The sequence below is a fragment of the Corvus kubaryi genome, unplaced genomic scaffold (assembly GCF_017639235.1).
Source record: "Corvus kubaryi isolate FWS band 111438036 unplaced genomic scaffold, C.kubaryi_AGA036_p1.0 132, whole genome shotgun sequence".
In the NCBI taxonomy this organism is placed as follows: Eukaryota; Metazoa; Chordata; class Aves; order Passeriformes; family Corvidae; genus Corvus; species Corvus kubaryi.
Window position 1 is genome coordinate 5,144,866 of NW_024580666.1, and position 25,297 is coordinate 5,170,162.

General features: G+C 38.4%; 1 protein-coding gene across 5 annotated transcripts in view; it reads right to left on the reverse strand.

Moving 5' to 3' along the window:
- Nucleotides 1-25,297, reverse strand: part of DLGAP1 (DLG associated protein 1) — a 419,505-nt gene that overhangs the window by 298,393 nt on the left and 95,815 nt on the right. The window contains exon 3 of one of the 5 annotated variants that reach the window (XM_042030608.1): nt 8,299-8,390. The exons of 3 other annotated variants lie outside the window; for them this stretch is intronic. The gene's annotated coding sequence lies outside the window, so the exon portion shown is untranslated. Of the gene's footprint in view, nt 1-8,298; nt 8,394-25,297 lie in introns of all 5 variants that reach the window. One more of the 5 variants, XM_042030600.1, reaches the window with a different exon arrangement.

Genomic DNA, 25,297 nt, shown 5'->3' on the forward strand with positions numbered 1-25,297 from the left:
GAATCTGCGTAACATGCAAAGAAACTACCCAATCCCTTTAACAGCTCCTTTAAAAAGGGATTGGACCCAATTCATGAAAAAAATGTGTATGTTCAGTGGGCGGTAACTTTGATGCAGTTCTTTTATGTATGTAAGGGTTAGCCAGAGTGTCTGAATAAAAAAGGAAGCCAATCTGCTTCTATTCAGGCATAGCACCATGTGGGCTGAATGTGAAAAATAGAAATGGTGTATTACATGCAATTCTGAGAAGAGACTCATTTTCTTGTTAGTACAAATTATGGGAATAGGAGCCCAGCTGAAATGTGTAACACAATTGTATGTGTCAGCGAGGGCTGCAAATGTGGGTCTCAGAACAAAAGTTGGTTTTCCCATAGCTAAGGATTATGGTGATATTCTTGTTTCTGCCATCCTCACAGAAGAGCTGTAAACACCTGTGAGAGAAATGACTGATTCCTAGTGATGTTCCAGTCCTTCTCACACTCCCTTCTCACAGTGACCCAACGTGTATACGACTGCCCTTTAAGGATTCTGCAATAATTGTGACATTAAAACCAAACCACGTTAGATATCAAAGGTATATTTTTCCTTCAGCCTGTATGTCTTTGTTTATCTCCCTTCTGGGGCAGAATGCCAGGGGACCAAGTGCACTAGAAAATTCTTGTGCTTCTCCTAGATCAAATTTACGTTTGCAATTCATTACACATCTCATAAAAGGAACAGCTTTTTAAATTGAATATCAAACCATCAGTTTCTGCCAAATTAAAAGTAAATTAAAAAAAAGTGCAGCAATTTAAGTCACACTCAAAGTTCACAGGGGTTACTGCATTTTATTAAAACAAGTCCGATATGAAGCACCTTTGTCATTAAACGTATTGCTGCAAAGCAAAGAGTCCTTTTACAGGGATTTTAGAACAGCTTCCTGATCATTTTGTAACTGGATTTCTAGAAAAAAGTCAGTGAAAAGGATCTAAAACACTTCAGATTTCTGTACAAGTTATTCTTTTCTGTTTCCATAGAGAAGTGGTAATGAAGACTACCATGAAAAAGTGGTCTTCATAAACTGACCAACCCAGTATCACATAGGAGACTGAACTCTCTTACAGAGTTTCTATCTTTCACATCTCCTCAAGAAGTCTTTGCCTCTATCATTTTTAACAAGGCTTGTGTGACACAGGCATTTGTAAAAAACCGAGGCAGTAAATAATTGTAGTCTAAGTCAGAAAGGGCAAACTATCTGCAGGGAGCAGATCAATAATTTATGGGTCTACAAGTAGACTGCCAGTATCCCAAGCATGATTTAGACTGCCTCTTACATAAATGACCGATGGATTTGAGTATAAAATTCCAATTTGTGGTCTGTCCTGATCACAGAATTGCAATCCAAGTATGCTATTTTCTTTTAAAAACGTGATTTTTGATCATCTCCATTGAATCAAGAGTGCAATACTTGGAGGTGCATGCCACTTGTGGGGGCCTGTGATGGACTGAAGTACATAAAATCATATTCAGTTCAGTAGCAATCTAAGTGGGATATTCAACACATGTAATTTCATCTAGCCACATTAAGACGTATCATCACTTTTCCATTGGCAGGAAAAGGCACCCAGACATAGCTCAGACTAGATACACAGTTTTCAGACAGTTTAAAATGTCCAAATCAAATGGGAAAATTAATCTTGCTTGCAATTACTAAGACCACTGCACCCATCCATAGCCAAACACACTCTGCCACAGGCTTTTCAAGACCAGTCATTTTTCTGAGTATTTGCTTGGGGTCTCCAGCCTGCACTGAAACTCATGATGTTCAAAGCTGTCACATCACCTAACTAGATCAATGCCATCCTGCACCTACCTACATCGACAACCACCTCATGTTTGACAGAAGTGCAGCCGTGCCTTTCAGGGGAGTTGATGGATAGGCAAAACATTGTATTATTGTATCGACTCTTGGGTAAAGCTTCATTTCCAAAGAAATCTGAAGTTGTTAGCCTTGGTTTTATTCCTCCTGTGTCTCCATTAAAATATCTAGGCTCTTTCAGCACTCTAAACTAGTCTGTGATCCAAGAAAAGACTGTGTACTTCTTATACAGCTACAGTGTAAGTGTAGTAAGCTAAACAAAAGCTAAACTACTACTGACTGAGTTAAAGAGTGTCCCTACTGGCTTGAAAATATTTCAGTTTATACATACCATCTTCTTGTGTTTATTACTTTACATTAATTTTGCCTAGGGTTATTGAGCATGCCTTCTGGCCCATAACAGACTGATTTATCATGTCACACAGAGATCTTTATGGTATTAATGACTCTACTCTCAATAGCTGGAATTGTGCTAAAGCAGAAGTATACGGGGCTAAACAACAGCTATAACATGAAATTTGAGACCTGTAAAGCAATACTCAGAATTATACTTCTGTGTCAAATTTCTCCACTCCATTCTTACAGGCTGAAGACTATACTGGTGAAAGCTTTTCTCCAAATCAACTGACATGGGTTATCCTACAAAAACCACAGGATGCTCTGTTTCATTAATATTCTTAACAGCTCCCTTAAAAGAATCCTGTTGACATATGGTATTTTTGGGAAATAGGGTCATGGGGGAGGGAACTTCTCTTCTCCTAAGCCCCATAAATCTCTCTCTCTCCCAAGATTTAGGCAGGCCAAAGGCACTTACGGCTATTTACATAGAAAGCCAAAGCTTACGTATAGTCTCTCAGTTTCTATGGCAGCACAGCTCCTATAAAAACACAGCTTAAAACCACAGCTCTCCGAGCTCGCTGGCATCCCTGTGTACTCGCAGACATTCCCTCAGCAGTGAATTTCTCCTAGAAACACGCCAGACTGTATAAATTAGCACTGACCTCTCCACTGGCAGAGTGAACAGCGCACTGCCACAGAACACTCCCGGTGTGAATGGCCAGCGGTTACTGCCTCTGCCTCCTGCTCTCCCTCCCTCCCTCCTCTCTCCAGCATCCTCCCTGGGATCATCGAGGGCTTGCCAGGCAAGCAGTGGGAAGGGAAAACCATGCCAAAAAGCACACTTTCCTTTTATGTCCCACCGCCTTCTCCTCCTCCTCCAAGCAAACTGAAAAATCCACCACCCAGAAAATTAAGATGGAAAAGACTGAAATCACTGCTGCCTTCACCGTTGCTAGGATTACGCAATAGAAACAACTCCTAGATAACGGGATTTGTCAGCATCAGCTGAAAAAAAAGCCTGCTGTGTGATAATATTAAGAAACCAACTATCCCTACAAACAGGAAGCAGCTGAAGCTATCTTTTAATTAATTCAGTGCCTGAAGCAAAGCCATATTTCAGTGGTACCTAAATAGATAACTGGAGCACTTTTACAGAGTTTACTTAAATTTTACATTGCAATTAAAGTGTCTGCTTTACGCAGACACCTGCTTAATCTTCTTACTACTACCTTTTGCTGTTCCTAGGAAGAATTATAAGATTTGCATTTTACTACTGGAACACCTAATTGCAGCCAATAAAAGAAAATGTATTCTCTAGGGTATCCAAAAGTATCCTGTATGCTTATTAAGAGTTAAATGTATTAATGTATAAAAATACATTACTCCAATGGGAAGGATACTTTTATAGACTGAAAAAAGATAATAAAATCTGCTTAGGACAAGAATATTCCTCACAAAAAACAATTTGAAAATTTCTTTATGTAACTAAAGTATCACATCATTATGTGACAGCTTTCCCTTCTGATGCTAAGAGAGCCTTGGATTGGCAGGAGATTTGGAAGTTTTGATTAACAACCTACTGGAGCTCTTGGCAATGTTCCTGGGTGTTTCAGATCACTGCTGCTATAGAAACTCTCCTGGGTGACTGTGCTGCTTTTCTTTTTCTCACATTTCTAAAATGTTGGTCTTCAATTTTTTTTTTTTGTCCTTTTGCAGTTTGTTCCACTTAGTAGCAATTGCTGCACTACTGTTCTACTCTCACTCAGTGAATAGCACAGCTACACAAACAGCTATCATTACAGATAACAGACATCATAAAAGAGTTTGCCATATGCCTTGTCAGCTGGCCAAACTGATGACATGATTCTTCTAGAGCAGTCTGCGTAGTTCATAGAAAGTATACACATTACAGGAAGCTCTGAGTATAATACTAGTTAACAGACTTTAAGGGCTGATTATACATGAGTTTAATATTAGCTTAAATTGCTATATAAAATTTTAAATTCTAACCTATCCAAAGGAGAATGAGGTAATGACTACAAAATCAAACAAAAACAATTAATTTTTTTGTGATATTCCCTCCTTTCAGTTCACTCTTTCAGTTCTATTTCTTTCTTCTCGGGATAATCCAAATTGTTCTAACATGGTGTGTATAAGCTATGTCTTTCTCCAGCACCACTACGGGTGACTAGACTTTAGGAGGAGCAGGACCAAGAGCACAAGCACTTTCAATTTCTACTTAATGGAAAAGAGTACTAAACAGTGAAGTGACACAGGGTGTAGTGTCTGACTGCTGCCCTGAGTATCTGACCAGGCTGCATCACAAAGTCACATCAGCTACACCAAAAGCCTACCCAGGCCATCATCGGTGAAGGGACTGTGTCTTCTGCACACACCAGCCCAGCCGTGCACACATCATTGTCCCAAGATGCTCCATTTTTAGCATGGACATACGTGGACACAAACACTGTGCTGACCAGTCCATGGGCACTGCACAACACAGGCACTCAGGTTCCCCTTGAGAGGACGCCAGCCACTGCCTGGCTAATCTGTGTCACTTGCTCCTGGTGCCCTGCCTGCCAGAGACTGCTCTCCATGGGAACAGGCTGCAAGGGGGATAAGCTGGTTCAGCAGTGACAACGTATTTCTTGGCATCTTATCTGTGCACAAACAGACAATGTCTGATCTGATGGGGCACAGCAGGGCCCTACAGCTCCTGCATCAATGCAGCAATGATGAGCTGCCCCTACCAGAGTAGCTCATGCAGCTCACACCCTGCCTTGAGGGCTCCTGGGAAAGGAGGGATATTGTGAGACTTCTACAGGAGGAAAGAACAGTCATTAACTGAGTTCAGGAGAGATGCCAAATGACCTTCCTGAAAGGGGAGGGCCAAACACAGTGCACAACCCAGATACGCAGATGACTAACATGTCACGGTTCATAAAGAAACCATCCAAGTCAAGTAAGTCACATTGGTACGTGGAAATCCTTGCTTGGGAGGTTTTCTTGTTAGCTGCCCATCTATGTGAGTTCAAAGCAGGTGAACTGCTGAGTAACTTCAGCTCTCAAGAAGGTCCATGAAAGCAGCCTTCAGAGAGTAAATAACATCTAGCAAATGGGTTTAAAGCTAGCAAGTGATTTAAAGTAAAGCACACAAAATGTACTTTTTTGCATCCTTCTTACAAAGTAATGCCATCAGAGACTGGATTGCTCTGGGTCTCACCTGTTTGGAAGATTGCTAGCTCTTTATCTTGTCCTCCAGAACTTAAAATTACTACATGTGAAACAAGTTGCTAGAACCACAGTACTGAAAAGAGCCTTCTAAATATTGCTATCGTCCGTCATATCCATTTCATATCTGCTGAAGTTTGCTGAGAGCCTGAAGCAGAAACTGAGATAAAGATAAGTGTAAATCATCTCTACTATTTACAGACAGTATCCAGGCAAAATCTGAACCAGAATAATTCACAAATTGATTTTTTTATCTACTTCACTGATCAAAGCTTACAAAGAAATGGGGCATTGGATCATCAAGACCCATATCCATTGCTAGAGTTATTATGAGAAAGAAAATAAATTGTTATGATTGCAAATCTGACAAGCATACAATCAAAACATCTTAAAATGAGAAATTACAGAGATGTTCTCAAGTAAGTTAAGGTGAAAGAGACAGAAGGATTTTAGCAAAAAGACCCAACAAACTCCAACCCACAAACATGCACATAATTCTAACTAAGCCTCCTATGCTGCATTATTCTCTTGGAAATCCCATTTATCTCTCTCTTGGCTTTTCACTAGTATGTACAAAACCATCTAAGTTGGCAGCAATCTCTAGAGGTCATCTGGTCCAAGCACCCATCTCAAAGCCAGTCCAGCCAAGTTCTGCATACCTCCAATGATGGAGATCCCTCAGCCTCACAGTACACAGCTCTCATGTGTTGGAACCCTGGGCTTAGAGAATTTAGGTTTCTGGGATATAATAATATATATATGTGTAACAATATGGAGGATTTGGGGTGTGGATTTGTTCTTCTTCTTTTCTCCTTCTTCTTCACAAATCTGGGTATTCTGGTATTGGGTCAAAAAACCTGCAGTGTGGATCATGAATAGTTAGTTACTGGATTATAAGTAAAAATAAATTACTTGGCATTCCATAATTGGGTAAATTGAACCTTAAAAGACCTTGGAAGTTAGAACTCGGGGCCATTTTCCACCTTGTTAACTAAGAGGCACATCCTGTGCAGCTGTGCTATAGATAAGAAAATAATAAACATCTAAGTCCGAAGAACAACCTAGAGTCTTCTGCCTTTTAATCCAAACTCTGAGTAAAAGAACTCGTGAAACAAAAGCAAAGAAGAAAAGAAATGATAAAATAGAGAAAATTAATAACTGGTGCCCACGTGTGAGGACTCAGAGTTTAGAAAAAGAGAACATTAATAACTGGAATTAATACTCATAATTTTACCATGGTCATTTCCCCAAATGCCTACTCTTTAGTCACAATTTCCTGTGTTTCCTTCAGTCTGTGGCTTCTGGTCCTGCAGAACCTCTGAGATTGCACACCTCTGAGAAAGGACTGGCCTTGTCTCCTCTGTGTCTCTCAGGTAAGTGAAGACAGCAATAAGACCTCTCATCAGCTGTCTCTTTTTAATGCTGGACAAACCCAGTTCTCTCAGCCTCACCCTGCACAACCTCAAATGTACTCCAGCCCCATGACCATTTTAGTAGCTCTCTGCTGGACTCAACTCAGCACATCAGTGCATTTCTTTTAGTGGAGGACTCCAAACTGGTTGCAGCTCTCCTAATGTGGTCCCACAAGTACCAAACAGAGGGGAGGAAGGACTCGCCGGTTATGCTTGGTAGCATTGCCTGGGACATGACTGCCTGTGTGCTGCAAGGACACTGCAGATTTATCCACAGCTCATCATCCACAAATACCTCCAGAAGTGACCAGGCTGCTTGCTAGCCAGCTGGCCTGCCAGTCTGTGCTGCTGGGCAGGGTTATCCCAGCCCAAACACAGGACTTTGCATTTTCTTCAGTAGTGAAACGTTTGCAATCTTTCAGTGCAGCATGGGTTACTTCAGCCTTCTCCAGACCACTTAGCTTTAAAAGAATATAATTACATCTTGCCATCAATTCTGTTACACCAGACCAGAGAAAACTAGTAACTTTTCCTGTAATGCAAATTTTAGAAGAAAGGCTTAGAGTCCAAACATGTAATATAAAACAAAGCCATAAAATAAAAAATAATATAAAGAAATAATATGAATTACTATCAAAATGTTCCTCTGTGTTGCATTTATGGTTCAAACCTTAAAAATGGCAGCCTATGTAATATCTAGAAGCAGTACTTTCCAGGAGGAATATACTGCACTTTTAAAATGTTCAAGAAGAAACATTTAAATTTATTTTCATGAGGAAAAAAAAGAGCAACAGATATTGAGACTGGGTTCAGAGCACTTTTAGAGTCTCATATTTTTTACTTTCCTCCCATCACATTTCCAGTCCTCAAATAATATCATATCACAGCTCATTTCTGAATCAGAAAAAAGGTAGAATCCATCTCAGGATTCATAACTTTCCTTCCATTGTGGTTGAGGTTTTCCATTTGCACAAATACAAAGAAGATGCAAAATATCCACATATCACAGCCTAAACATGCCACAATCCCACAACATCCACAACACCCCCCATTAATCTGATGATCAAGGAGAGAGGAATCACAAATAAGAATCAGACTTTCCCAATGCTTGAACCACCCAGACTAAAGCTATTTATGTGAGACCAGGAGTCACCATAGAAATGGGGAGAGATAACATTATAGTGAATCACTAGAAACAGTCCAGTATTCAGGAGGCATTTAAGGAACTTTATGAAGCAACTGACCACAAGGTATTTACATCTCCAGAAAACTGGAGATGGTCTCCTTTCTCTCCCATAAATCTCATTAATAATTTCAAATGGTGTGGTGTAGCAGTGGTGCCTCTGCTCCTCCTTTGCACAGTCACCATACACCACTGCATTTCCACGTACTGCTGATAAAATGCTGCCTCCCTGCTCCTCCTTGCAAGGGAATTGTGGCTACACAATAACAATTTACCTCTCCATTTTAGTCTTCCCTTTTCCTTCCTTTTCCTTCCACCCTCCAATCTGGTTATTTTTGGACTGCCAGTTGGGATTATTGCTTTTTCCCTGCTAAAATAAAAACAAACAACAGTTATACTTCAGTTTCTGGGCTTAAGCATGAGATCTGTCTCAAACATTAAAGACTCACATTTTCTTGCCTGAGGTGCAATGCTATCTCCTATGACACTGACTAAAGCAAGCCTTGCAACTAAAGGCAGATTCTGTTTCTGGATTTGCATGCACACTTTTCCAACTTCTCCAGTAGCTACCCATCTGCAATCCTGAGCAGGATTGCATTCTGAGAATTCAGCACTGGCTGACATTTGTGTAGTCTTAGAGACTGAAAAAATTAGTCTTTCTGAGCTGAACTACAGTCATAATTTAAAATACACACAGCTAAATTGGAATATTTATAACCTAAAACACCCTTTCTCTTTGACACATTGTCTTAATTTCAGACCACATTTTAGTACATTTTGATTTTTTCCAAGCACCTTGAGGCTTACTACTTAAAGATGGTCTATTTGGAAGGAATGTAGCATCTAAAAAATAATAGACATTGTAGTAGCATCAATTTCCCACCTCTAAATGAAGGTCTTAAGTAGAGAGAACATGATGTTTTTCTGGGAAGCAAAGACAGATTCCCCACATCCCAATGTTACAATGTCAAAATGAAGTCCCAGGTAAAATCAGCCTTTAGGTGTACAATAGCAAACATTTCCCAAATTAAATAAATATATAGCCAAGTGTTAGTCAAATGCTCATTTCCCCTTTTTTTTTTTCTGCATTAGAATACTTTCAACTCTATGAAGAGTTTTCCAGTATATGGAAAAAAGAACTTTATTGTGTAAAATTCAGTGTGGCAAACAGCTGACAGGAGCTTAACAAAGAGACTTAAAATTTTAGTGAAAATAATTGCTTTCCCACTATGGACAAGAGACCAATGTGCATACACCTCCATTTCCCCGATTTTTAATATACTGGGTATGGAGGGTTAAATTGGGTGGAGTTCGGAGTTATCCAAGATGCCAACTGGGTGTGCTGGCTTCCCTTCTGTAAGCTGGAGTCACTGTCCTTCAAGAAGGACAAAAATACTTTTTTGCTTTCAAGATAGTAGGCAAAATGAAGCTAAAACAAAGTAGATTTTCAACACGGCGAGGCTCAAGGGACTCACAGGAAGGAGAACTGCTTAAGAAGAAGGTGGGGAAAAAAAAAAAAGCATGCTGACAACACACTGGAGAGGATTAGAAAATCTAACAAACTTCAAGAAGCACAGCAGTGATACCTCACCCTTCTGGACAGGATTCTGCTAATAAAGCACCTGACAGTACTTAGAAAATACACCTCTTCCAGGAAAGAGGAGTCAAAAAATTATGCATAGAAATTATCCAGTCACAGTAGGGTCTCTTCACAGGCCAGAGATGAGAACTTTCAGATGGAATATAAACAACAAAGTGAGTGGCTCAACATAAAGAAGTTTTAGACAGCCAGTTGTTAACCTGAACAATATCTACAGTGTTACTGGAAACACTTTTAAAATTAGCATTAATATCTAATGTGAATGAAGAGCCAGACATGACATATACCATTGGGCTGCATTTTCCTGGAAAAACAGAGCTGTTTTCCTGTATGTACAGAGCTGATAGTAAGCACTCAGTAAGCAGATTGATTAGAAAGGAATTTTCACTCTTTTAATGATTTTAAGCACCAGATTTAGTGCAATCCCCTTCGGGAATACACATAATTCCTTTTCACAGGTGTTTTGCAGAACCTGCCAGGCACTATCCTAACCCCTTAGAAGTAACACAACCTTTGTCAAGGTACATAAAGGAATGTTTGCAGATTTTGACATGTTCAATTTATTTATACAATTACTGACCACTTGCCTAGTCACACTTCTTCTCCCTTGATGGTAGCTATGTTACAGTGAAGTTTCCCAGCCATACTGCACTGAAGAATTCATTCTGATCATCTATATAAGTACCTGGCATAGTATTCCAGCTTGTTGTAAATGTCACCTTTCTGTTCTCCAGTTGTGTTTTCAAATGGTTAGTTAAATAAAAAGTCCCACAGCCTTTATCATATTTAAAGTTTATGAAAAATTTAAATTTTTGTTCATACCCTGTCTTGGGTCTGGCCAGGACAGGATTAATTTTTGCAGCAGGAGGGAGCATGGAGGTTATTTTGCAACACCTCACATCATTTTCCAGGGACTGTGGAAGGGATGGCATTGCACTGTGGAGGTAGTGGTCAGGCATTTTGGTGGGTTTCCATGGTGAGCTGTGAGCAATCACATGTGAATTGTTTGTCTTTTTTCTTCTACTAATACTGTTATTAGTATTGTTGCTGATATTGCTTTTTGTCTTGTTGCTGTTTCCAGTAAACTTTTCTTATCTCAACCCATGGTCTTTATCTTTTGTGCCTCCAATTCTCCTCTCCAGAGAAGAATGGAGGCACAAAATTGTAGGTGAGAGGTGGGAGAAGAAGAGGGGAGTTATTAATAAGCACATGATTTGGAGGGTTTCAGTGGGAGCAGTAAATTGGGGAATACCATTCCTAAACCATGACATACTAACACAAGAATTTCCATTCCTAGGTTTACATGACCAGTAGGTATCCACATTTGGATATCCTCACCATATGCAAAGCTCATCAAAAAACCTGATCCCTTTAAACTTAACTACTGTTATCAGAAAATTAAGCTGTTTATAACTAGAAGTGAACTCAGCTACAAATCCACAGAATCCAGCAGGATATATGCAGTGGTTGCAGTCTCTGGAAGCAGCATGGACTTGTTAGCTCAAGGCACCAAATTGCACAGAGAAGTCGTATCTCACCAGTTCTGTTTCCAGTCATGACACTGCAAGCATCTGCTCAGCCAGAGTTTGTAACTCTACTCCAGAAATTTCATCAGTAAGTCTCTCCTTTTCCTCTTTCTGTCTTAATCAAAAGAGAGAACAGATTTAGCTTCAGATACCAAGGGTTTTTTTGATAGAGAATAGCAATAGCTGAATCTTTGCCAACTAGTTCCTCAAGCAGGCACCTATAACTTGCAAGTGATCTGTCATGAACAAAAAAGTAATGCATATATCCATCACTGCTATGCTGCAATAAGGTGCCCCAAATTTAGGGATCAGAAATAAATCAAAAGCAAGCATGGAGGTTACCAAGACTAATAAACAATTTGAACTCCCCAAAATACCTTCAGAGAGGTTGGTTAAAAAAAAGTCTGAAAAGGTATGATACACCATACTCTTGCTTCTGTAAGCTTACTGTGCCCTCTGTTGATCATTATAATACTCCTTACTTGACAACTACTTGACAACACATTTTCTCAATGATCTTGTCTTGTTCAGGACACACTGTTCCGTCTACTCAATGAGACATAACTGCACAGATAAATAGTAGCAGGAAATAGTACCCTTTCTTTATTTTATGATGAGCTTGGGAAAATTCAGAATGAATGGGGAAAATGAAAGGACTGTTTAATGGTTAAAACCACTAAATACTCCCCCCGCCCAAATTCCTACATTCTTTCTAATTTCATAATTCCTATGTGATAACAAATTGGAGCAAAAAGAATAATTCAAAATTTTTATACGTAGTCAGTTGCCTGAACAAGACTTTTGATTTAATTTGACAAAATGCTCAGAACTGAGGACACCAGGGAACCAATGGCAGCATTGCTTTGACTGCGCACTGCTGAACAACTTGGAATATAATGGAACTAAAAATAATTTACACACACACTCCAGTATTGTTACAGACATACAAATCCAACTGGAATATAATTCCTATGCCTCAGATCCATGGTCTAATATCATGTTCACTTATCCACATTGAAATGGCCACTCGTGATGCTACATGCTTGGGTTTTTTTTCTTTTTTCTAAAAGTACTTTGGAAGCGAAAAAGGGATCTTAACAGCTCTCCAGCATATTTCTACACCTATTGAGTTTCCCTGAAGAAGTAAAGAGGATGACAATTTTACTTCCTCTTACTCCACCACCAGGCACACAATTTTCTCCTAGGCATGCTAGAAAATAATTAAGATTGAAGCACATCACTTTCTAAAAGTATTTACAGAATTTTGATTGTTACCTAACAGCTTCTGCTAGTTTTTCAAACAGCTCAAAGTCTCAATACCAACCTTTGGTTGAGTTTCTTCCATGTTTAGTTAGAGTGGCCCTCTTTGTTCAGGCCAGTAACAGCTATAAACAAGGTAACAACTATAAATGCAAGAGCCCCTATTCACCTCCCCACCAGAAACTCTGCTGGTGATAGTCCACACAAACCGTAGCGGCTGATATGCTGTAGAAGACTCCATTATTATTAGAAAAAAAGGCTGCCTGAAAATCGCCATTCCTCTTCTGAAACATCTCTGGGGGGGAAGGGTAGATCAGACCAGTATCATTAACATGCTGACATTCAAATTTCTGTGAAAATGTTTCAGAAAATAGCTGCATATAAAGACATTCCCTATGCTGTTGAAGATACTTTCCTTCGCTGTCATCCAGTGCTAACATTTCCTTTTGGATCTGTTTTACAAAACTTCTTTCCACTGATGTCTTACATACGTCTTACCTTTTGCTGGAAGATTTTGCTCTTTGTGAGTTGATGTTTTGCTTTATCTTCCACAGTTGTCTGCTGTGAACTTTATATTTACCCTGTAGGGTGTATTTCCTCTAACTGTTTGGTTTGGGTTTTTTTTTTAATGAACATATCTCTGAGATTGTCTTCTCCCTTATGCTGTCATCTTGCAGATATTTATTTGCAATTACATGATTCTTCAGCTTATGCTGAGTCTAAATTACTTTGTGCTGATGATAAAATGATACTTCTTTTGCCAACATCTGTTCCTGTATCCTATTAGTTTTTATCAGTCATATGTCAATTCATATCTTTTAACAATATCTGTAATACTTAAAGCAAAATCTTCCTTTTTGCACAAAATTCTTTCCATTTCAGAGGTACTGGAGCTTTTTTCCCCTATGAACATGTATTAAAATGTTGTTCTTCCTTTGCTGACCAGATGTTTTTCATATTGTAGTTAGGAAGTTCCTTTCTCTAGAGCTTTCTGTTCAGCCTTTCTCGTGACTGCAAAACCACAAACCCTATTATCACGCCAAAGCAAGAAGATCAAACATGATGGAAACACTTTCACTGTCCCAAAAGCCCTGTACACCGCTACTGTGTGTGTAAGGATAAGAGGTTTATTGATGCAATTTTAGTTTTGGAAAAGACTTACTGTTTCTCAAAATGGTCCCACAAGCAACAGTTTATTGAACTAGGCGTCCCAAAAGGCTGAAGTGACAGTAATATATGCATCAACTACATTTCTAGAGTACACTTATTGTCAATATAGTCAAAAGGACTTTGAAATGAGGGAGGGGAGATCTGAACACATAAAATCTATCATCTGATGTATCATCTAATAAAAAGCAGACAACTAAAATATCCATTTTTGGTATTTTAAATCAAAAGTTGTGTAGGATTTGGAATATATGCCACACTTGGAGGCCAAGCCACAATGCTTCATTCTCCATCTGACTACCAGCTCAATAAACATTATCAAGAAAATTTCAGATTAATTATATTTAGTTCAGCCATGTGCTTCTGAGAACTAATATCTAACCTCTAATTTTTAACGACGCCCCTTCATATTTTATGTTTAAATAGGAATTTGCACACACACAACAGCATTACCCGTTCTGCCTGTGTGGCCACATACAGATTCCAAAAGATCAGAAGCATTTGCACAATATCCTCCTAGAACCAAGAGGTATGAGGACAAACTGACCTTAATCCATATATTTAAAAAAATAAACCTTTATTTGGAAACTTGAAGAGATTACAAAATCTTGGCTATAGCCCTCATAGTGAAAAGTACTGCACTGCTCCCCATTCCGCAGTCAATACTTTAAAGAAGTGTGTAACAGTGTCTTCTGTAAAACCATCTCTGCATTGAGTAGGCAGCTTGAACAATATGTATTCCAAACTACGTTATGTCATTTTAACCTAGAGAGAAATATCAGTGCTTTGGACACAGAAATCAAGTATACTGCTGTCCTAATACTGTGATTAATGCTATGAGCTACACCCTGCCTAGCCTTCCTAATCTCTGGGATTTCTAATTTATAGCAGAGATGGATACGCTATCAGTGGGGAATTATGAGGATTACTAGCTGTTTATCTCTCCTTTGCAGAGACACTTTGCTGCTTATAGAATTACCATAAACCCTCCAGCTACAGTGCCACTTCTATACTTATCCAGAAGTCTAGATACCTATTGGGCACAAAATGTTTTGGTCGTCAATATATTAGAAAATGTTGGAGTTGATGGATGTGTTTTTTTTTTTTTTGTAAATGATTTGAACATACTGTCAAGGCCTGTCATGTTACTTCAGTGGTAATTTGTCTGCAGGTTATCTTGCATTCCCTTGAAATCCAGTGCTGTGATCTTGTCTACACTAATTAGAGTTCAGCGTTAATGCTTGGAGGTTGCCCTCAAGCATCACCACAGGTGAAACCATTAAACATGTATGCCAAGCCATCTCTGCACTTGCAGCAAGTTATGTAACCCATTTCAAAAGATTTCATCTTTATGGTCACCAGAAATGTTGCTGACTTACCTTCTATCGGAAACTTAAGGGCTTTCTAAATGCTTCTACACAAAGTCCTTATGCTGTGGAGCACAAGTTTCCTTCTGGGCTGAAACTAATCAAAGAGTGTGAGGGGAAATAGGTGTGCTACTTGTTTTAGTTTCCTGAAGACGAAGAAAGAAAGCGACTCTATAACATTTATTTTTCACTAACTTAAAAATCTGAATCTGTACAGAAAAACTTTGTCCTTTAGAAGGAAATGTATGAATGAGAACCATCAGTAAGATAAATATTAGCCCTTGTACACCACATTTTCTAATAATTACAAGTGTCACCCAATGATCCCTTTTAAATATGGATTGCATTTATAGATAGGATATTTACAGCCAGGCTATCTCTGTAACCACACAGTAATTAAGTGACCATTTGAGCATTAAGATTCAGCTAAATTGTACATATTTTATGCTGTTTAGATTTAAATTTTAGCCTATATGTAGCTTTATATAACCATATTCTTATGAAACACCTCACAATTTCCCATTGTTCTTAAACTTTGTTGTGCTTCTTAACCAGCCTGCTAAACAGGAGACCTTAAGAACACTTAATTTAAAACTTCTGAGACTCTAATTCTATGCATGCGCATTTATAAACATAATAAAAAGATGTACAACAAAAAGCTGGTTCCCTCCTCCAAGTCACAACATATCATCTTTGTCATTGTACAGTCATTTGTGTTTGTCTATGCTCACTTTATATTCCAAGACTGTAACAAAAGAAAACCAGTTTAAACATCATCTTTGGTTAAAATAAGACCTCTTTTATTCTCTACATTATCTTCATTCACTTGTTTCTTACACGTATCTTTTCAAATACTTAATTTTGTAAGACTTAAAAACCCCCTAAAATCAACCAAATGCAAACCACTTCATGCCTGAATTCCTTTCAGAACGTTATAAAATGTCTCAGCACATAAAATACACAGGTGTAGTCATCCAGGCCCTTCCTTCAAGGTATCATGAAATGAAAATAAAATTCCCAAAGGAGAGGACCATTCTCTCCAGGAACTGGCCAATCTGACAGCCCAGTCCCAGCTCACATTTGTACAATCATGTCATGCAAACACTGAAGGTTTTATCTTACCTTTTAATCTCTGGGCAGTGCCTCAGCATGTATAAACCAGCCAAGATTCATTCCTATTTTCCTGTTTATTTAAGTACTTCCTCAGTCATCTTCTGCAGCATAGGACCTCAACTGCCTGCTAGGACCATTTAGGCTTGTCTTATCTCGTTAGTTCCCTTCCATCACAGTGGCTTTGCACACTGAAGATGCTTTGATCTTTCGTCTTCTCTGAACTCCAAGTATAGTCTCCAAGGGAAAGAAATTATTTTGTCTGAATAAAGCCTTTTCTTTGAAGAGAAGGATATCTACATGGCATTTAACAACAGAGACAGGTGATCATCCCTATTACGCAGTCCAGTCTCTCACCTTAAGAAAGCCTGCTAACAAAAGCAGAACCATGAGCGAGCCTATCCTCTGTTTCAAGTTCAGTCAATGTTAAGTCTGTGCCTCAGTGTGCTGTCATATCCTATCAGCAGGATGAAATCACCTTACTTTCTTCTGTCCTGTTTGTTTGCTTTTCTGGCAGGGCATGCTAAAAACATACAACATCGTTTGGATTTGTCAAGGCATTGGCAGTCCAGATAGAAAAAGGCAGAACTGGGAACTTTTCCAACAAGTTCTTGAAGTCTAATAGCACGTTTACATAACATGTAACTCTTGCATAAAAATGGATCAGTGTGCGTTAATGGATGAAACATGGATAAGTCCTGGTATCAATACAACTCGCACATTTCTTAAGTGCCCATCATCCTGGTCCCACCATAACTGTTCTTGTCAGTTCTGATGTACATATTGGCCAACTCTTACTCCTTGTATTTCCCTGCTGACTGCTCCACACCAGACTGTATTCCAGGAACACAGCCTGTATTACCAAGGGACAACAGCACTGCTCCACCTCTCAAAAATCAAGCCACAATTACTTTGTGCACCAGAAATTTGCTGCTGACAGCTGCAGCAGAAGTCTCCAACCTCGCTAGCTCTGCTGCACTGGTGAGTACACGGGCAAGCGTGAAGCCATGCACATCCCTTCCAGATCACCTCTCTGCTGTGGATGAATGCTTGCATACAAGGACCTAATGTCTGGATAGTGAAGAGAGAGGTGTCCAGCTGGCTATTTGAGTTCCGATGTCCACATTATTTGTTTGGTTGTTGCTTCCATTAGCTTTGCTGTATAGATTGTTTCAATTAATTGCAGGATCTTCTTCTCTCTTCTTAAATGACAGCATATATTAAATTACAAAGACATTTAAGAAATACGGATTCTAAAACCAAAATATGGATAGTAAATCATATTCCAGTGAAAAACCCTATGGATTATACTTCATTTTAGAGGGAATATTATGTATGGTTAACATCATTGCGCTAGGACATAGGGTAAAATTTATCCCAATACTATTCACCTATTTTATTCACATGTGGAACACTAACATAGATCAAGTAATGCATTTGGGTGTGTCGGTATTCTTTGCATTTTATGTAGCTTCCTTGCTATCTGTGAAAACGTGGAAACATAAGGATATGTCTGCAAGGGGTAAATTCTAGTTACAGACAAACAAATGATCAGGAAGCCCATTACTTAATTCATTTCTTCACATTATTCAGTATTTAGGACATGAGTGTTAAGCTCTACTGATACACAGTCCAGCTACCAACCTGTACATCAATTAATGATACAATGTACAATGTTTCTTTGGTCTGGTGTTATTTTATGGAATTCTTCAAAGAAAAACACTGAAGATAGATTAATTCACCTGCACTCCCCATCAGGCAGAACGATACTTGCTTGCATGTACAACACAAATACAGTCTCGGACAGTGTTAAGGAAGCTTGTGCAGTTTAAAGGGATGTAGCACATCTCTAACCTACAGCAGTGGCACTACTTTTACATCAGAAGAGTTTAAAACCTACTGCAAATAAGAAGACGGTTTGTGACTTTTTTGACAAGTTAAATAATTTCCCTTAAGAAAGTGTTAAAAATTACTTATTTTTCTATCTTAGAGAATGAAAGAATATTCAAGTAGATTACTCTACATTCATGCTCTTCATCCAAACTGAATTTTTTTGTTTAGCAGTTAAGAGCCACTATGCTGTCTTCACTGTAACCAACTTGTCATTGCAAAGAAATTCCCCGTGTTTTCAAAACCCCATAAAAGTAAAGGTGGTCTTTGAAAAAGAAAAATTAACAGAAAGGTGTGACTGGGTAACAAATTAGGGGCCTTTTCATGGCAGGAATACAAGTGCCTGTGGTTCTCTAATACATTTACAAGCTCCTTTCCATGTCAAAAAATGTCTGCCATTACTAATTTTTTCTCATTATTTGTACAAGATTGGAAATGAGGCACTGTCAGTATGAAAGGAATTCACAGAGACACCTTCCTATTATCCTGCTAGCCTGTATCACAACACTGTCCATTTTATTTATTACTTTGCTGAGCTGGCCTTTCCAAAACAAGCAAGCTGACAGAATTACCCCCAAGCAGTTGCCAAAATGATGATAAATATTATTACAAACTAGTGTGTCTCATAAAACAGAGACATAAAACAGATTTCCTTTGACATGAGCTGCAAAACTCCCTCCTTGGCTCAGGTGCTAGGCACTGCTCAAAGAACATCACCTAGCTCTGAAGGTAAGGTTCATGCACTGATCCTTCCCAGCTGAGGCCACCATGCAGCTATTCTCACCTTCAGATTACCAAGAAATGCTGGCAGGGATAATATCTTTCTAGAAATATCTTGCAGGCTGCTAAAACACACTCAGCACATATTATTCATGACTTACTTCCTTCAAATCCTTTTCCTTCCTTCCCCCAACACTCACAGTCAGGCCTCCTCCCCACACCTCCTCTCTTAACTCCTTTAGTTAAAAAGTTTGTAGACAAAAAACAGGCAAAGTAAAGTTTTATACTTAAAATGAAAGATCCACCACTGTACTGATGCCATGAAGATTTTTTGCCTTTTCTTTTATGCCCCGTTATACGTTTTTACAACTTCTGTATTCCTAGTGCTTTTGCCTACATTCTTGGACTTGTTTGTCAAGCTAAGAGACTAAACATTTTAGAAGCTTCGTAGCTAGGGATCAGTGTGCCCCAGACCCCAAAGTCCTCTCCAGAACACATTCTGTAAACTAAGATAGAACCATCCAGGGGAAGGTTCCTTGGGGAGGGGGGCTCACTTGAGCCTCTCCTTGGGGAATCTTTGATAGATATGCTAATTAGTAAAACCTATAATGTTATACCCGATCTTTGGGGGCATATACTCGGCGGGGTACATCTCGATGCATATGACTTGGACGTGTGCACCCAAGGATCCTTAAAATAAATACCAAGGTAAAATCCCTTTTTCCCTTCTAACCGTGTATGACTCTTGATTTTAAGACCAGGAAAAGGCATCAGTACTGGTATAGAGTATCACAGACTTATGATAGGAAGGAGAGGAGTTACATTTCCTCCTCACAGGTTTTCAGACCTTACAGATGTAAGTCAAACACTGAATCTAAAACTAACAGACAGTTTTATCTAGCAAAGAGTGACACAGTCATCAAGGAAGAAAATATCCTAAAAAATAAGCTATTGCTTACTGGATGATATTCAGGACAGTCAGGTTAAATGAGGCATAAACTGTAATCAAAATCGCAACCACCAAGCTGGACAGACGGGCAAAGAAAATGAAATGGGAGTGCTCTTCTGGGGTGAGAATAATGCACACTGAATACAGCAGCAGTGAGAAGATAAAACCTATCTAATGCAGATTATATAATGCTGTATAGTCAATCATAAAAGAAAGCTTTCTTGAAGTTGGGAGCATTAGTTTTCAGGATGCAGTCAGCTGAAGCAGAAGAGTGAGCCCTTCCAACTCACTGGAGCTGCTCTGTGGACCCTGCAGTGTTACCAGCTCCCGGTGAGATTTTGAAAGGCAGATGAGTGTTGTGGTTTCACCCTGGCAGGCTACTAAGCACCACACAGCCACTTGCTCACTCCCCTAAACCATACCCCCAGGCAGGGAGGAGAATTGGAAAGAAAATATAAACCTCAGGGGTTAGATAAGAACAATGTAATGAATTAAAATATAGTATTAATAATAACAACAATAACAGGAATAATAATTTACTAATAATGATACCATCATACTAATATACTATTATACTAATACCAACAACAGCAATAATGACAATTGCAATGATAAGAGGAGGGAGAGAGAGTAACTGAACCCAAGAGAAATAGGTGATGCACAATACAATTGTTCACCACCCACTGATTAATGTTAATCACATCCCTGAACCACAATGAGTGGCTTCTGGCTAACTCCCCCCAATTTATATATTGGGCACAACACTCTAAGGCAGATACTGAAAAGTCCTTGACTTGGTGTAAGCACTACTTAAAAACAGTGTGTTATTAACATTATTCTCATACTAAATCCAAACCCACAGCACTGTACCAGCCACAAAGAATAAAACGAACTCTGTTGCACCAAAACCAGGACATCTAAGTAACAGACTGGCTGGAAATGGAAAAGGTATCTGCAAGAATAAATATAGATAGCTTTTATTTTATTTGAGCTCTCAACTATGCTTGGTATCACTCATCAAGTTATTAAATATAGAAAAGGTAAACAAACACAGTCTCCCAAGCTGCTGTGCAGCTCTATCATCATGTTAAATGAAAACTTAAGTGCCACAATGAAGCTGATAGCAGTCAAATTTTGTTTCAGAATTATGTTTATCAATGAAAAAAGTAATCAGCATATTAGAATGATAAAGTATCAGGTTTTTGTGATACTTGCAATCAAGTATGAATGACACGTAGCAAGAACATCAGCTACTGATGGAGCTCATGCTAATGTCAAACTCAGCACTCAGAAAACATCCACCACATAGTCAGCCTTCTTTTACTAGGGCCAGAGAATTCAGAAGTGGAGTATCTGTCAAAGTTATTTAATTTTCTTTTGTGAAAACCTGCTCAATTTTTAATTTTTTATGTATATAAATTATGCTAAAAAAAGGCATAGTGTATTTTTATTTCCTCTTCCCCTAAGACCTGGTTAAAAGAAATAGGATGAAGTATGAAAATGACACATTGCAAGAGAAGATGCCTGTACCACAGGGTGCTGTGGGATTCTGTGGTAGTCATGTTTCTGCATAACTTGATATATCTATTAGCAGATAAATAGGAACTGTTAATACTCAGGAGATGTTTGCTCAGGAAGTTAGAGTGGCCTAGGTTGTTCTGGTCCATTAATGGAGAAAGCATTGCTCAATTCCTTCTCTTACACAACAGTGTCTCCTGGGGACCACTGAGGCCAGTCTGTGACGCTCTAGCAGTAAAACTGCCTTGAATTAAATTATCCAGTAATTAGGAATTGCTCTGGCCAGGGAAAAAATTCAGTGTAAAGCAGGGGCAATGAAACAGCCCCTGTTCTCCTCCCTCCTGTGCTCCTGGGGATGGAGAAGCACTTTTGGGAACTTGTATATTGTGCCAAAAGACAGTGTACCCACAGGCAGTGTGCAGAGCAGACCTTGTGCTCCTCTAAGGTGTCGCATGGGATTTGGCTGACTTTTGGTAAATCAGTCACAGAATGACTGACCTGCCTCCTATTTGTCATCGTGCTGTCCATGCAAATCTTTGATGGATAAAGACAGGCTGATCTGGGAGATTCCATTTCCATAGAGCCTCATATTCTCTTCCTGTCAGAAAGATGTCCATGAATACGCCTGAAGGTTTCAATAGGATACAGTTTCGCATAAACATTAAGGCAAGTGTTGTGCACCTTTGATAAACATGCACATTTGCTGAGAAAGAAAGATAGGAGGTTTCGGTCCTACAAACTTTCTATTTCTCCAAGTTCCCCTATAGTCTACATGGGAAAATTTTACAATATGTTAAATTGAGACAAAACTTATTTAGAATGTGCCAACTTCACAGGAAGTTTGGCAGGACCGTGTAACTCAAAAAATACTTATGATTTGGGGCTTTAAACTGTTCTTTGACAGACCCAGTTATACCAGAAATATGAAACTACTTCTGGCTAATGCAGACAATTACTTCAACACAATAGTTGTCTTCTCTTTAATGACACATTGCCCAAATTTCACATTTCATATGGTTATTTTCCACCCTGTTGTTCCTGAAAGTACAAAAGAAAATCAGTTGTCACTCAAGCCTACCACTTTTTACTGTAAAGAGCAGTCTGAGTATATGATATGCATGTACAGAGACTTGGAAAAAGACCCTATCTTTTTAAAACATGATAAACAAGGACTTCCCATAATAATTCAGTAGGATTGATTTATGCTGTCATGATCAATCTGAGCATTTTATACTTTCTCTTTCTTAGGGCGCTTTTTCTTCTGTGAGATTAATTGTTTAGCATTGCTAATTTCTAGTGAATATCACATTAAAATATGCTGAAAGCTAGGAAAATGTGTAGAAATAATCGGAGATTGACGACAGCAGATGCTCAAATGCAATTCTGTTTTCTAGAACTGTGCAGTTTGACAGAGCAGCAATGGAGCACTTTAATGTATTGAGGAGGAGTTACCAGCATGCACATTGTCAAGAAAGATGTGAGGCATCCCAGCAAATTAATATTAATTCCAAAATACCACGTCAGACTCTTGAGATGGAATTCTGGTGGCATGCAGGAATAAATCTGAAAATGACTCCCAAAAACACAGAGGTAGTACAGGCAGTCTAGATCCTAATTTTACATGTGTTCTCTGTATCATGTTATTTATGCTCACTGCTTTTCTGCTGCATTGCTTGCTCATAAATAAGCTATAGGTAGTGAAGGAGACTGCAGTGGAAACGCTCATTGCACAGTCCTTACTTTCTAGGGGATGCCAGGTTGCTTCTGAAATGATCAATAACTGACTGGGTAAGACCACTGAAATGGGAGCCAACATCAAAACAAATCTGCAAATTTTGGTACACAAAATAAAGAGGCTTCACTTGTGGCTAATCCAGATATGAACTAAGATGCAAAACAGTCAAAAATAGTTTAAAAGGTTTTGTCCTGGAGGAATATGCAACAGATCTCAGGTGATGTTATGTTAAAAATACACAACAAAGCTAACAAAGATGACCAAAAAAAAAAAAATCCAGCTTCTTTTAGTAGAATACAGAAAACAACAGAAGATTGTAAAGGTAAGAGTAGATGTTTCCTATTTCACAGATTAAACAAACTTCTCACTGGCTACCAGCAAAATCTTTTTGCAAATACTTAATAAAACTACATTTCTTTGTTTACTTCTTTTCATATCCTTAAAAGGATTTACAGCTGCCAGTCTGCAGACAAGTAGACAAGTGTCACGTGATCAGAGAGAACTTAAACTCAGTTTTATCAGCCAATAGCAACTAAAAGGAACAGTTCATGTCCACATTTCAATCCATGAGTCCAGAGTTTCATCATCCTCACCTCTTTAAAGTAATACTGCCTCTCTTTTTTAATTACTTCTACCCACACTTGGAACTGCACAGCTACAGCTAAGACTATAAAAATTTCTACTGCAAATCACCACATCACAAATTACATGGCTGGATGGAAAGATGCAAGTTTCAGTAGGAAAGAAAATGTTTGTTGCTGACATATATTCTTTGAACATAAAGGTGGCTGAAGAAAAATCAATCAATAATTAAAGAACTTCTAGCATTATAGATTATTTTAGTCCAGTTAAGACTTTTTTCCTTTTCCACAATGTCAATATTACAAAAACATCCAAATACATCCTGAAGTAATGAAAAGAACCACAGTGGTTTCTTAAGTATTGTTTTTTTTATGGGTTAACCAGAGCTAATTGAAGTAACTTAGAGTGTATACATTTAACACATTATACTTAAAATTTATTTAAACACGTGCTAGTAGGTGAGTAAATACACTTTTGCTGTAATCAGAGAATAAGCAATACCACTGCATAATCCAGTGAAGTAGAAAATAATTTAGTTTAAATTATTAAAATTAAGAATTTTATTTGTCACATATTTCTTTGGAAATTATACATGTGCACTGTACATTATACATTTTGTATTTAACTAATGTTTTCATGAGTTACCCACAAATGGCATTCATTACATGCAATTTGCAACTACCTCACAGACACCAATAACAAGACAAATTATGCTTTGCATAGTTCAAGGCATCCACAGTATATTAGTTCATGGCCAAAATACTATCTGCTGATGTGAAAAGACAGTAACAGCCACTTTTGCTGTTCATATTTCCTCTGAAGAGTAAAACATCTAGTCATCAGAAAAAATGAGAAATTATGTCCTATCATCATGCATTACAGAGATAATGGGAGTTATTTATTAGGATTATAATACATATTCATATATGGCATGAAGAACACCTTTATTTCCTCATGTGATTTCCTCATGTGAATTCTGTTGCACTCAGTAACTGTTCTCTTTCCTCCCCCAAACTCCCTTCCCACCTTCCTGCTGCAAAGCCACACTGAGATGCTGTGAACCAGGAGAAGCAAAGAATCCTAAAAATGACCAAATGATCAATGACTGTGCTTGGTACCAAGTGCTCATTTAGAAAAAAAAAATTAAGAGAGAAACTGGCCAAAGTTTATAGCGCCACAGAATAGTAGAAATTTAGTCTTTAGCAGCCAAGATCAGACAAATTCAGCCTTCAGATAAAAGGTCCATGTTTTTAATAGTAGGGACAAATTACAAGTATTATCCATAGTGTCTCCATTCATAATTATGTTAAAAATTCAGGACACAACATTTTAAAGATGATGTGCTCATTTAAACTCAAGACTTCAGCTATTTGCTATGTATACAGGTCAGTCCCCCAGTATTAATTAGTTTTTTAATTGTAAACTGTTCAAATACTTTTTAAACTTATTTGAAATTTTAACAATTTTATTAGGTTATATTTAGATATCAGAATTTAGATATCAGAATATACTGCAACTGTAAGTGGACTGGGAATTTTTCACAGCCCTGAGTAATCTTCTTTTCTGAAATGTGTGTAGTGTCTCATAAAACACATGAAACTACTGCATCTAATTAAGTAAATACTAGAGATAGACCTAAAGTCTAAACAGAGGTTTATCAACAAAATTTAGGGGCTTATTGAACCAAGAATAGAACTGCTCAGACTGTTTCAATGACTTGGCCTTTTCTAATCAAAATGTGTTTGATTCGAAAATAATTATTCTTTGAGAGACACATATTGGGAGGAAGTGTGAATCTCAGTTTATTTCAAAGAACAGAGGCCACCCGTCCACAAGAGGTCCTGTGTGAT